This window comes from Notamacropus eugenii, chromosome 1, assembly GCF_028372415.1.
Source record: "Notamacropus eugenii isolate mMacEug1 chromosome 1, mMacEug1.pri_v2, whole genome shotgun sequence".
Lineage (NCBI taxonomy): Eukaryota > Metazoa > Chordata > Mammalia > Diprotodontia > Macropodidae > Notamacropus > Notamacropus eugenii.
In genome coordinates, this window is record NC_092872.1 from 185,047,650 (window position 1) to 185,060,759 (window position 13,110).

Genomic DNA, 13,110 nt, shown 5'->3' on the forward strand with positions numbered 1-13,110 from the left:
TCAGGTCAGCCTTTAACAATCTTTTTTAAAGCTTCCCTAATCCTTTAGCATTTAAAATACATACAGAATCACAAAGAACATAAAATGTGGAAGATTTTAACATGTAAAAAAGGAGTACAATTGTTTCTTTGAGACCTTCTGCTCTGCATAGCCCAATTGGAATAAATGGGCATTCTGATTACATTAATATTGGTGAGACATTTTAAAAGTAGAAATGGAGGCATATGGATGCAATATAGTCTACATTAATATTATTCAGCTGGTAAATGAACTGTGTGCTTGACAACCTTATTGGTCTTTCTCCTCATCTTTCTTACAGATGAGTGCATAGATCTGGATACCCAGTGCAGTGAGAAGTTTAAGTAAATGGCAAAGCACTTACATCTTTGGAAATTTCCATACATATGGAATCCTCCAAGTTTCACTGGAGACTGAATTGTGGAAGAATACAAATGGTATTAAATACTCCAGTTCTTTTATAAAGCTATGGAGGTGGCAAAAAGGTGGTCAGCTAGAGGGAATACTAATGAATGTGTGTTTTCCTATGAGCACTGTAGTAAACGATTACAAATACTGAGTCACTAAATCATTGTTACAGTGTTTAAATGATCACAAAAATAGAAACTTGAGATTTGAGAGGAATTATTACAGAATAGGTATAAATGAAGACCAGAATGCTGGAAAGAAGTAAAGCATGAAAACCATTTTCCTCTGAGTGACAAAATTATCAAATATTCAGTTCCTTCTCTAATAAAATGATACAATGGCACATCAGGTAAATAGGAAGGGACCTGTGAAATCATGTAGGAAAATATTGGTAATTTTATACTTTCAGAAAGTCAAAGTAAAACTGATTTTGAGGTGGAGCAAAGATGGCAGAGTAGAAACACACACATACACTAGCTCCAAACCCACAGCCCATAAAATATCTGTAAAAAAGAACTAACAACAAATTCTGGAGCAGCAGAAGCCACAGAACAACTGAGCGGACGAGGTTTCCATTCCAGAGAGACTGAAAACCTCTCCCAAAAGGTCCTTCGCGCTGCGGACCCAGATCCGAGCAGTCCAGCCCTGCATTGGCCGCAGGGCTCCCAGAGGAGCGGATCTGAGCAGGCTTCAGGGACGAAATCTCCAGCGGCCGCACGGGTCCCTCCACCCACAGGTGACAAGGGTTGGTGAGAGGGTCTCTTTGATGGGTCAAGAGGGGAGTGGGGTGCCCCCATAACTCAGGCCCCCTCAGGAGACAGCAGCAGAGGCTGCAGCAGACTGGGGCTCTCCAAGCAGGCAGGAGCCCAGATCCATTGTTGAAGGTCTCTGCATAAACCCCCTGAAGGAACTGAGCCCATGACGTGGCCCTGCCCCCACCCAAGCACCTGAACTTAATCTCACACTGAATAGCAGCCCCGCCCCCACCCAAAACCCTGAGACTGGGAAGCAGCATTTGAATCTCAGACCTCAATTGCTGGCTGGGCTGATCTGGAGGTGAAGTGGGTGTGAAGAGAATACTCAGAAGTCAAGTCACTGGCTGGGAAAATGCCCAGAAAAGGGGAAAAAAAATAAGACTATAGAAGGTTACTTTCTTGGTGAACAGGTATTTCCTCCTTTCCTTTCTGATGAGGAAGAACAATGCTTACCATCAGGGAAAGACACAGAAGTCAAGGCTTCTGTATCCCAGCCCACTCAATGGGCTCAGGCCATGGAATAGCTCAAAAAGGATTTTGAAAATCAAGTTAGAGAGGTGGACAAAAAACTGGGAAGAGCAATGAGAGACATGCAAGCAAAGCATGAAAAACAAGTAAACACCCTGCTAAAGGAGACCCCAAAAAATGCTGAAGAAAATAACACCCTGAAAAATAGGCTAACTCAATTGGCAAAAGAGGTTAAAAAAGCCAATAAGGAGAAGAATGCTTTCAAAAGCAGAATTAGCCAAATGGAAAAGGAGTTTCAAAAGCTCACTGAAGGAAAGAGTTCTTTCAAAATTAGAATGGCACAGATGGAGGCTAATGACTTTATGAGAAACCAAGAAATCACAAAACAAAACCAAAAGAATGAAAAAATGGAAGATAATGTGAAATATCTCATTGGAAAAACAACTGACCTGGAAAATAGATCCAGGAGAGACATTTTAAAAATTATGGGACTACCTGAAAGCCATGATCAAAAAAAGAGCCTAGACATCATCTTTCATGAAATTATCAAGGAAAACTGCCCGGAGATTCTAGAACCAGAGGGAGAAATAAGTATTCAAGGAATCCACAGATTACCTCTTGAAAGAGATCCAAAAAGAGAAACTCCTAAGAACATTGTGGCCAAATTCCAGAGTTCCCAGGTCAAGGAGAAAATATTGCAAGCAGCTAGAAAGAAACAATTCAAGTATTGTGGAAGTGCAATCAGGATAACCCAAGATCTAGCAGCTTCTACATTAAGGGATCAAAGGGCATGGAATAGGATATTCCAGAAGTCAAAGGAACTAGGACTAAAACCAAGAATCACCTACCCAGCAAAACTGAGTGTAATACTTCAGGAGAAAAATTGGTCTTTCAATGAAATAGAGGACTTTCAAGCATTCTTGATGAAAAGACCAGAGCTGAAAAGAAAATTTGACTTTCAAACACAAGAATGAAGAGAAGCATGAAAAGGTAAGCAGCAAAGAGAAGTCATAAGGGACTTACTAAAGTTGAACTGTTTATATTCCTACATGGAAAGACAATATTTGTTACTCTTGAAACTATTCAGTATCTGGGAACTGGGTGGGATTACACACACACACACACAAACACACACACACACACACACACACACACACACATAGAGACAGAGTGCACAGAGTGAATTGAAGAGGATGGGATCATATCTTTAAAAAATGAAATCAAGCAGTGAGAGAGAAATATATTGGGAGGAGGAAGGGAGAAAGGGAATGGGGCAAATTATCTCTCAGAAAAGAGGCAACCAAAAGACTTATTAGTAGAGGGATAAAGAGGGGAGGTAAGAGCAAAACATGAAGTTTACTCTCATCACATTCCACTAAAGGAAGGAATTAAATGCACACTCATTTTGGTATGAAAACCTATCTTACAATACAGGAAAGTGGGGGATAAGGGGATAAGCAGGGTGGGGGGGATGATGGAAGGGAGGGCAATGGGAGGAGGGAGCAATTTGAAGTCAACACTCTTGGGGAGGGACAGGATCAAAAGAGGGAATAGAAGTAATGGGGGATAGCATAGGATGGAGGGAAATACAGTTAGTCTTATACAACATGACCATTATAGAAGTCATTTGCAAAACTACACAGATTTGGCCTATATTGAATTGCTTGCCTTCCAAAGGGAAGGGGTGGGGAAGGAAGGAGGAAAAGAAGTTGGAACTCAAAGTTTTAGGAACAACTGTCGAGTACTGTTCATGACACTAGGAAATAAGAAATACAGGTAAAGGGGTATAGAAAATTACTTGGCCCTATAGAAAAAGAGAGAAGATGGAGACAAGGGCAGAGAGGGATGATAGAAGAGAGAGCAGATTGGTGATAGGGGCAATTAGAATGCTCGTTGTTTTGGGGTGGGGGGAGGGGACAAAAGGGGAGAACATTTGGAACCTAAAATTTTGTTAAAATGAATGTTAAAAGTTAAATAAATAAATAAATAAATAAAGCTGATTTTGCCAAGATTACAATTGGTTTTAGACATGGGATTTGACCAGGACACCTGACTCCCTGGGTTGTTGTCCCACTCAACAAACTCATTATAAACACTAGTTGTATAAAATTTAACCCCAGGATGGGAGAACCAGGAAAAAAGAGACACTGGGAATGTAGCAGTTATCCACAGGTGAACATTTCATAATAAGTTATCTGCAATACCCTTTAAAGCTTAATAAACATTTTTTCACCATAATCTTTTGAAATATGTATTATCCTTATTATCATTTCAATTCAACTCTGACAGAAATTAAAATTTAGAGAAATTAATTGACTCACTCAGAGTCATAGAGCTAGTATACTGACAGAGGCATGATTCAAACTTCTAACTGCAGTAAACTTTCCTCTATACCACCAGTAGTTATATTGTCAGTAAATAAGTCAGTGGGGTAATCCAAAGCATCATTTGAATAAAAACCTAGAGAGCTTGACAAGTTACCAGATCAAATAGTAATCACAGTCAAAGTCCAAGTTTTCAAATTGAGCTGTAATAAATCTAAGAACTTAGCACAAAACCATCATCATTTTCCAGGGTCAGTAAGTCACAGACTGGAGAGCCTATTATTCACAAAGCTAGCAAGAAAGTATAATCTAATTTAATAAGGCATGGGCTAAGAGCCTATCAGAAGCAGGGCAGAAATAGGAACATAGCAAGAAAGTTAACCAGAATAAGAGAGCACAGTGCATTCAAGAAAATAATTTTGTTGTGTACATTGTGTAGACCTCTACTTAGCTAAAGACAAAATGGATGTGGTCTCTGATAAAATTTTAGGGTATGAATCATGGGTGGAAATGATATAATGAGTCATATAACCAATGTCCCAAATGTACATCTTGCCTATTGATATTAGGGATTCTTCCATGCTCAAGTTTTTATAGAATAGATGAAGAACCCTCAGTTCACATGCAAATACTTAGGAATAACAAAGAAATATAGGCATAGTCTTTGTTCTTGGAAAGTTCACATTCTAATGGGAGGAAAAATATAGTAAAAGAAAAGTTAAAAAAGGAAATACAAACAAAACACAAATAAGTTATCTTGGAGGTAATCATATAAAGAAGGTATTATAATTAAGGGTAATTGATGAAGATGGTGGGATGCTATCTGAGGCTTGAATGAAATGAGAGGAGACCAAAAGTGGAAGTGAGGAGTGAAAACATTCCAGGTAGACTTAGAGGAGCCAGGATGGAGGAGATAAGTCAGGACCTCTCCCCAATTTCCCTCAAAACAACAATAAATCAAGCCCCTAAATTGATTCTGGAGCAAGAAAATCAAAAAATAGAGTGAAAAAAGGCCAGTTTAAGATAATATAGAATTGAAAAAAATCGGGGGGGGGGCAGAGTTAACATGACAGAGTAAGTCCAACTACTCATCTAAGCTCTTAGACAAATTCCTTCAGATACATCTAAAAAGAGAAACTGACCAAATTTTGGAAGTGCAGAATTTGATAGGAGACAGACTGTGGCAGATTCACAGCCTAGGACAGACTGGAAGGTCAACAGGAAGGATTTGTTCCAAGGGGGTGAGCCCACAGAGCACAGCACAGAGTGTTGAGCACAGCAGAGTGGGGAGGCCCTGGGGAGGCCACCGGCAGCATCATGCTGCCCTGGTGGAGCAGCAGCCCAGGATGAGACACCAGCAAAACCAAATGAGTGACAGCCGCTGAGCTCCAGATATCAGCTGCAGCAGCTCCTAAGACTTTCAGCCCACAGAATAAATGTCTGCAAGTTACCTACTAGAATTTCCGGGAGCTAAAATGGCAGAGTGACTGGTAAATGCTCTCTCCTCCACTCTTGTTGACTTCAAAAGAACCATAATATATTTCTCCAGGAAAATCTGGGATCAGTGGGCATAGTGAAGGGGCAAACAGTCTCATAACATCTGAGGCTAGAAAAAGAACTGAAGGGGCTTCCTCTTACTGTGGCAGAGGCTAACTGGAAGGAGAGGGGTCCCAAGATGATGGAAACTCACACTAGGACCCGGTCCAGCCTCAGCACTCCAGGGGAAATGGGAGGGTAATAAAGCAGCTGGGATCACCAAACCCCTGAGTTTGCCTTTGCCTCAGCTCATGTGATATCTCCCATGACCAGACCACCCCTCCCCCACACTTAACAAGCTAGCCACAGGGCTGATAAGGGAAACACAAAACAAAAAGACAAAAAGGCACCTGCCCTTAGCTTTTTTTACACCAGTCAGTTCAACACCAAGTTCTGCAGGTTCTAAATCAAAGAACAAGAAGCTACAACACAAATCACCATCATGAGCAAGAAAAGCAAAACAACGGTGAAAAAAAACCATAGAATCTTTCTGTGCGGACAAGGATCAAAAGAAGAATACCAAAGAGGTAGGTAGTGAGACTGTACTTCCATCTGAAACTTCAGAAAGGACCATGAACTGCTTCCATATACAAACAGCTCTCCTGGAATAGCTGAAGAAGGAAATAGAAGAAAAACTGGCCAATGATTTTAAAAGTATGAAAAAAGAATTCAATGATGAGAATACTTATTTTAAAAGACAAATTGGACAAATGGAAAAAGAACCATAAACCAAACTGGGACAATTGGACAAATGGAAAAGGAAACACAAAACCTAACTGGAAAAATTGGAAAAAGGAAAAGAAAGTACAGAAACTAATAGGAGAAAATAACTCCTTAAAAGGGACAATTGGACAGATGGAAAAGGAGACGCAAAAGTTACTGAAGAAAACAATTTAATAAAAATTAAAACTGGGTAAGTAGAAACTAATGACTCTATGATACAGCAAGAATCAGTCAAACAAAATCTAAAGAATGAAGAGATAGAAGAAAATGTAAAATATCTAATTGGAAAAACAACTGACCTGGAAAAAAGATCCAGGAGAGAAAATGTAAGAATTATTGGTCTACCAGAAAGTCACAATGAAAAAAGAGCCTGGACAATATCTTCCAAAAAATCATCAAGAAAAACTTCCCAGAAGTGCTAGATCCAGAGGGCAAAATAGTCATCAAAACTATCCATCGTTCACCTCCTGAAAGGGATCCAAATCATAAAACTCCAAGAAATATTGCTGTTAAATTCCAGAACTATCAAGTGAAGGAGAAAATACTACAGACAGCCAAAAAGAAACCAGTCAAATATCGAGGAGCAACAGTCAGGCTCACAAAGGACCTTGCAGTTTCTATATAAAAAGATCAAAAGAATTGGAATATGATATTCCATAAGGCAAAGGAGCTGGGACTACAACCAAGGATCAATTACCTAGCAAAGTTCAGCATAATATTTCAGTCAAAGAGATGAACACTCGACAAAATTATGGATTTCTAGACCTTCTTAACAAAAAGACCAGTATTCAGTAGAAAATTCGATCTTCAAACGCAGGTCTCAAGAGAGGCATAAAAAGGTAAAGAGGGGAAAAGAAAAACTTGTTACTCAGGTTGAGCAAAGTGGTTACTTCTTTATAAGGGAAGATGATACTTATTAATCCTGAGAACTGTACACCTCTTATGAAGTATAAAAGGGATATACATAGATGGAATGAGTATAAAGTAAATGATGTGATGATAAAAATATGATTTAAGCATGTGAAGGGATTGTAATAGAGGATGTGAAAAGGAAGAAGCAGAAAATGGTAAATTACATCACAAGAAGAAGTACGAAATTATAGTAGAGGGAAAGAGGGGTGGGAGGTGAGCATTGTTTGAGAGGTACTCTCATCTGATTTGGCTCAAGGAGGGAGCAATAAACTTAACTAAGTATATAAATCTAACTAGCTCTATAGGCAGTAGGAGGGGAAGGGGAAAGAAAGAAGAGGGGAAGCTAAAAGGGAGGGAAGAAGTGGTAAGGGTAAAGGGGAGTAAAAGGGAGGGAGGCTGAAAGAAGGAAGGCAAGACTGTGGGAAGTGGTTGTGAAAAGTAAAAACTCTACTGAGGAGGGGAAGGGAGACAGGAGAACTGAAAACACAAATGGTGGGAAAGAGGATGGAGGGGAAGACACAGATTGTAATCATAATTGTTGAATGTGAATGGAATGAACTCTCCTATAAAACAGAGATGGATAGAGGAATGGATTAAATGCCATAATCCAACAATATGTTGTGTACAAGAAACACATCTGAAACAGGGGGATGTATACAGGGTAAAGGTAAAAGGTTGGAGCAGAATATATTGTGCCTCAGCAGATGTAAGAAAAGTAGATGTAGCAATTCTAATCTCAGACAAAGCAAAAGCAGAAACAGATCTAATCAAAAGAGATAAGGAAGGAAACTGTATCCTGCTAAAAGGCACAATAAACAATGAAGCAATATCATTACTAAACATGTATGCTCCAAATAGTATAGCATCCAGATTCTTAGAGGATACGTTGCGGGAGTTGAAGGAAGTAATAGACAGCAAAAATATACTAGTAGGGGACCACAACCTCCCCCTCTCTGAACTTGATAAATCTAACCTCAAAATTAACAAGAAGGAGGTAAAAGTGGTAAATAAAACTCGGGATAAGGTAGATATGATATATCTCTGGAGAAACCTGAATGGGAATAGAAAGGAATTTACCTTTTTCTCCGCAGTTTATGTCACATATACAAAAATTGACCATGTCCTAGCCCATAAATACCTTACAATCCAGTGCAGAAAGGCAGAGATAGTCAATGCATTCTTCTCAGATCACAAAGCAATAAAAATTATATGTACCGTGTGGTCATGGAAACATAAACCAAAAATTAATTGTTAACTAAGTAATCTAATCTTAAAGAGTGGGTTAAACAAGAAATCATAGAAACAATCAACAACTTCATTCAAGAGAATGACAGACAACCTACCCAATGTTATGGGATACTGCAAAAAGAAGTTCCTAGGGGAAGTCTTATATCTTTGAAAGCCTACATGAATAATATGGAGAAAGAGGACATTAATGACTTGGACATGAAGCTGAAAAAGCTAGAAAAAGAACAAATTAAAAATCCTCAAATAAATACCAAATAAGAAATACTGAAAACCAAAGGAAAGATTTTAAAAAATTGACATTAAGAAAACTATTGAATTAATAAATAAAATTAATAGTTGGTTTTATGAAAAAACTAATAAAATTGATAAATTTTTGGTCAATCTAATTAAAGAAAAGAAAGAAGAAAACCAAATTACTAAAATCAAAAATGAAAGGGGTGAACTTGCCTCCAATGTGGAGGAAATTAAAACAATAATTAGAATTTCCTTTGCCCAAAGTTATGCTCACACATTCAAGAATCTAAATCAGATGGATGAGCATTTAAAAGAAATTGCCCCGATTAAAAGAAGAGGAAGTTGAATACTCAAACAAACCCATCTCAGAAAAAGAAATTGAACAAGCCATCAATGAACTCCCTAGGAAAAAAATCTTGTAGGCCAGATGGATTTACAAGGGAATTCTATCAAATATTTAAAGAAGAGTTAATTCCAATACTATATAGACTATTTTTGAAAATTGGGGAAGGAGTCCTCCCAAATTCTTTCTATGATATAAATATTGTTTTGATAACCTAAATCAGGAAGAGACAAAACAGAAAAAAAAATTATAGACCAATTTCTCTAATGAATATAGATGCAAAAATTTTAAATAAGATTTTAGCTAAAATAATGCAGCAACTTATCTCGAAAATAATACATTTTGATCAGGTAGAATTTACACCAGGAATGCAGGGCTGGTTCAATGTTCAATCATATCAACAACAAAACTAACAAAAACCACATAATTATCTCAATAGATGCAGAAAAAACTTTCGACAAAATATAACATCCATTCCTACGAAAAACATTGGAGAGCATATAAATGAAGGGAAGTTTCCACAAAATAATAAGTAGTAACTACCTAAAACCTTCTGGAATCATTCTATGCAATGGCGATAAGCTAGATGCATTTCCAATAAAATCAAGGGTAAAACAAGGATGTCCATTATTACCACTATTATTCAATATGGCACTATAAACATTAGCTATAGCAATTAGACAAGATAAAGAAATTGAAGGAATTAGAATAGGCAAAGAAGAAACTAAGTTATCCCTCTTTGCAGATTATATGATGATATACTTAGAAAATCCCAGAGATTCAAGTGAAAAACAACTTGAAACAGTAAACAACTTTGGCAAACTTGCAGGATACAAAATAAACTCACACAAATCTTCTGCATTTCTATATATTAGTATCAAAGCCCAACAGCAAGAGATAGAAAGAGAAACCACACTTAAAGCTAGGGTAGACAGTATAAAATATTTGGGAGTTTACCTGCCAAAACAAACCCAGGGACTATACGAACACAACGATAAGACACTTTTCACATTAATAAAGTCAGATCTAAGTAAGTGGAAAAACATTAGTTGTTCGTGGGTAGGCTGAGTCAATATAGTAAAAATGACAATTCTACCTAAATTAATTTACTTATTTAGTGCCATACATATTAAACTATCAGATAATTATTTTCTAAAGCTAGAAAAAATAGTATCAAAATTCATCTGGAAGAACAGAAGGTCCAGAATGTCAAGAGGGCTAATGAAAATAAATTCTAGGGAAGGTGGTCTAGTGCTATCAGATCTCAGATTGTATTATAAAGCAGCAATTATCAAAACCACTTGGCACTGGCTAAGAAACAGAAGGGTAGACAAGTGGAATATACTAGGTACTCAAGACACAGTAGATAATGAATATTGCAATCTACTGTTTGATAAACCCAAAGACCTCAGCTTCTGGGATAAAAACTCATTTTTGTTCAACAAAAATTGCTTGGAAAACTGGATAAAAGTGTGGCAGAAACTAGGCATAGACCAATACCTGACACCGTATGCAAGAATAAAATCCACAGGAGCTAAGGCGGCGGAGTAGAAAGATACACATATGCTTACCTCTTACCCCATAGCCCACAAAATACCTGTAAAGAAGAACTCTCAACAGATTATAGAGCAGCAGAAGCCACAGAACAATGGAGTTGTTCCAGAGAGACTTGAAAAACTGATGGGAAAGGTCTGTTGCTCCCTGGACGTGGAGCAGAGCCCAGCCCTGCCTTGGCCACATGGCACCAAGAGGACCACATCCAAGCAGGCTCCAGGGACACAATCCCTAGCAGCAGTGAAGGTCCTTCAATTCACAGTCAGCAAAGGTCAGTGAGAGAGTCTTTTTGGCTGGCCAAGAGGGGAGTGGGGTATCTCCATAACTCTGGCACCCTCAAGAGACAGCAGTGGAGGCAGGGGCCAATGGGGACTCTCAAAGCAGACAGTGGCCCACATCTGCTGAAGGTCTCCTTGTAAACCCCTTGATTTGAATCCTGTGTGGTGGCCCTGCCCCTACCTGAGTTGCTGAACTTAATCTCACAATGTACAGCATCCCCACCCCAACCAAAAACCCCTAAGTCTTGGGAGTAGCATTTGAATCTCAGCTCCCAAGCACTGGCTGGGTGGAACTGCAAGAGAGGTGGTTGTGGACAAGAAACTGAGAAGTCAAGTAACTGGCTGGGAAAATGCCCAAAAAAGGGAAAAAAATAAGACCATAGAAGGTTACTTTCTTGGGGAACAGGTGTCTCCCCCCATCCTTTCAGATGAGAAAGAACAATGCATAATATCAGAGGAAGTCAAGGCCTCTGCCACCAAAGGGAACTTAAAATGGGTTCAGGCAATAAAAAACCTCAAAAAACAAGTTAGCAGCTTACTAAAGAAGAACTAAAAAGATGTTGGGAAAATAACAGCTTTACAAAGAGGCTAACTCAATTGGAAAAAGAGGTCCAAAAAGCCATCGAGGAGAAGGAGGTTTTCAAAAGCAGAATTAGCCAAATGGAGGAGAAATTTCAAAAGCTCACTGAACAAAATAATTCGTTGGAAGAGAGAATGGAGTTCAGGGAAACGAATGACTTTGAGTTAAACCAAGAAGTTAGTAAACAAAACCAAAAATTTGACAAAAATAGAAGGTAAGGTGCAACAACTCATTGGAAAAACAACTGACCTGGAAAATAGATCCAGGAGAAATAATTTAAAAATTATTGAACTACCTGAAAGCCATGATCGAAAAAAGGGTCTAGACATTATCTTCCATGAAATTATTAAGGAACACTGCCCTGATGTTAAAGAATCAGAAGGCAAAATGGATATTAAAGAATTCATCAATCACCTTCTGAAAGAAACCCAAACAGAGAAATTCCTAGGAATATTGTGGCCAAATTTCAGAGTTCCCAGATCAAGGAGAAAATACTGCAAGCAGCTAGAAAGAAACAATTTGAGTACTATGAAAACACAATCAGGATAACACGGATCTGGCAACTTCAACATTAAGGGACCAAAGGGCTAGGATTGAGATATTTCAGAAGTCAAAGGAACTGGGATTGAAGCCAAGAATCACTGACCCAGCAAATCTGAATATAACACTTGAAGGGAAAAATGGTCATTCAGTGATATAGTCGAAGTTCAAGATTTCAGGTTGAGGAAAAGGCCAGATCTGTATTTAAAAATTTGATTTCCCAAGACAAGAATCAAGAAAGGTATGAAAAGGTAAACAGAAGAGAAAAATCATAAAAGACTCTCTAAAGCTGAACTGTTTACATTACTTCATGGAAAGAAAATATTTTTAACTCTTGAATCTTTTCTCAGTTTTTGGGTAGATGGAGAGATTGTACATACACACACACACAAACACATAGACAGATAGAGAGTACAGGGTGTGTTATATCAGAAAAGATGATATCCACACACACATACACACACACAATAGAATAAAATAAAATTTAAGGGGTGAAGGAGGAAAATTCTGGGAAGAGAAAGGGAATAATGGAATGGGGCAGGCTATAACTCATAAAAGAGATAAGAAAAATCTTATTTAATGGAGGAGATAAGGGAGAAGGGGAAAGGGGGAAAATAATGCTACTCTCCCCACATGTGGCTGAAGGAAGGAATAGCATGCTCACTAAATTTGATATGAAAATTTATATGCACCACAGGAAAGTAGGAGAGGAGGAGACAAGTGGAGCAAGGGGAATGTTAAAAGGGAGGGCAAATGGGAGAAGGGAGTCACTAGAAATAAACACTTACGAGAAGGGACAAGGTCAATTGTAGGGAGGAAAATAAGAGGGGATAGGGTAGGTCAGAGGGCAATATAATTAGTATTACACAACATGATTACTATGGAAGTCTTTTGCAAAACAACACATATTTAGTCTATTGAATTGCTTGCCTTCTCAGTAGGACTGGGGAGGGAGGGGAGGAGGGAAAGAAGTTGGAATTCAAAGTATTACAAACGAATGCAAGAATTTTTATTGCATATAATCGGGAAATAAGAACTACAGGGATAGTGGTATGGAAATTTATCTTGCCCAGCAAGAAAAGAGAGAAGATGGGGTTAGGAGAGGGGTGGGGTGTGATGGAGGGGAGGGTACATTGAGAGAAGGAGTAATCAGAATGCAAGGTATTAGGAAGAGGGAGGAGGGGAGTGA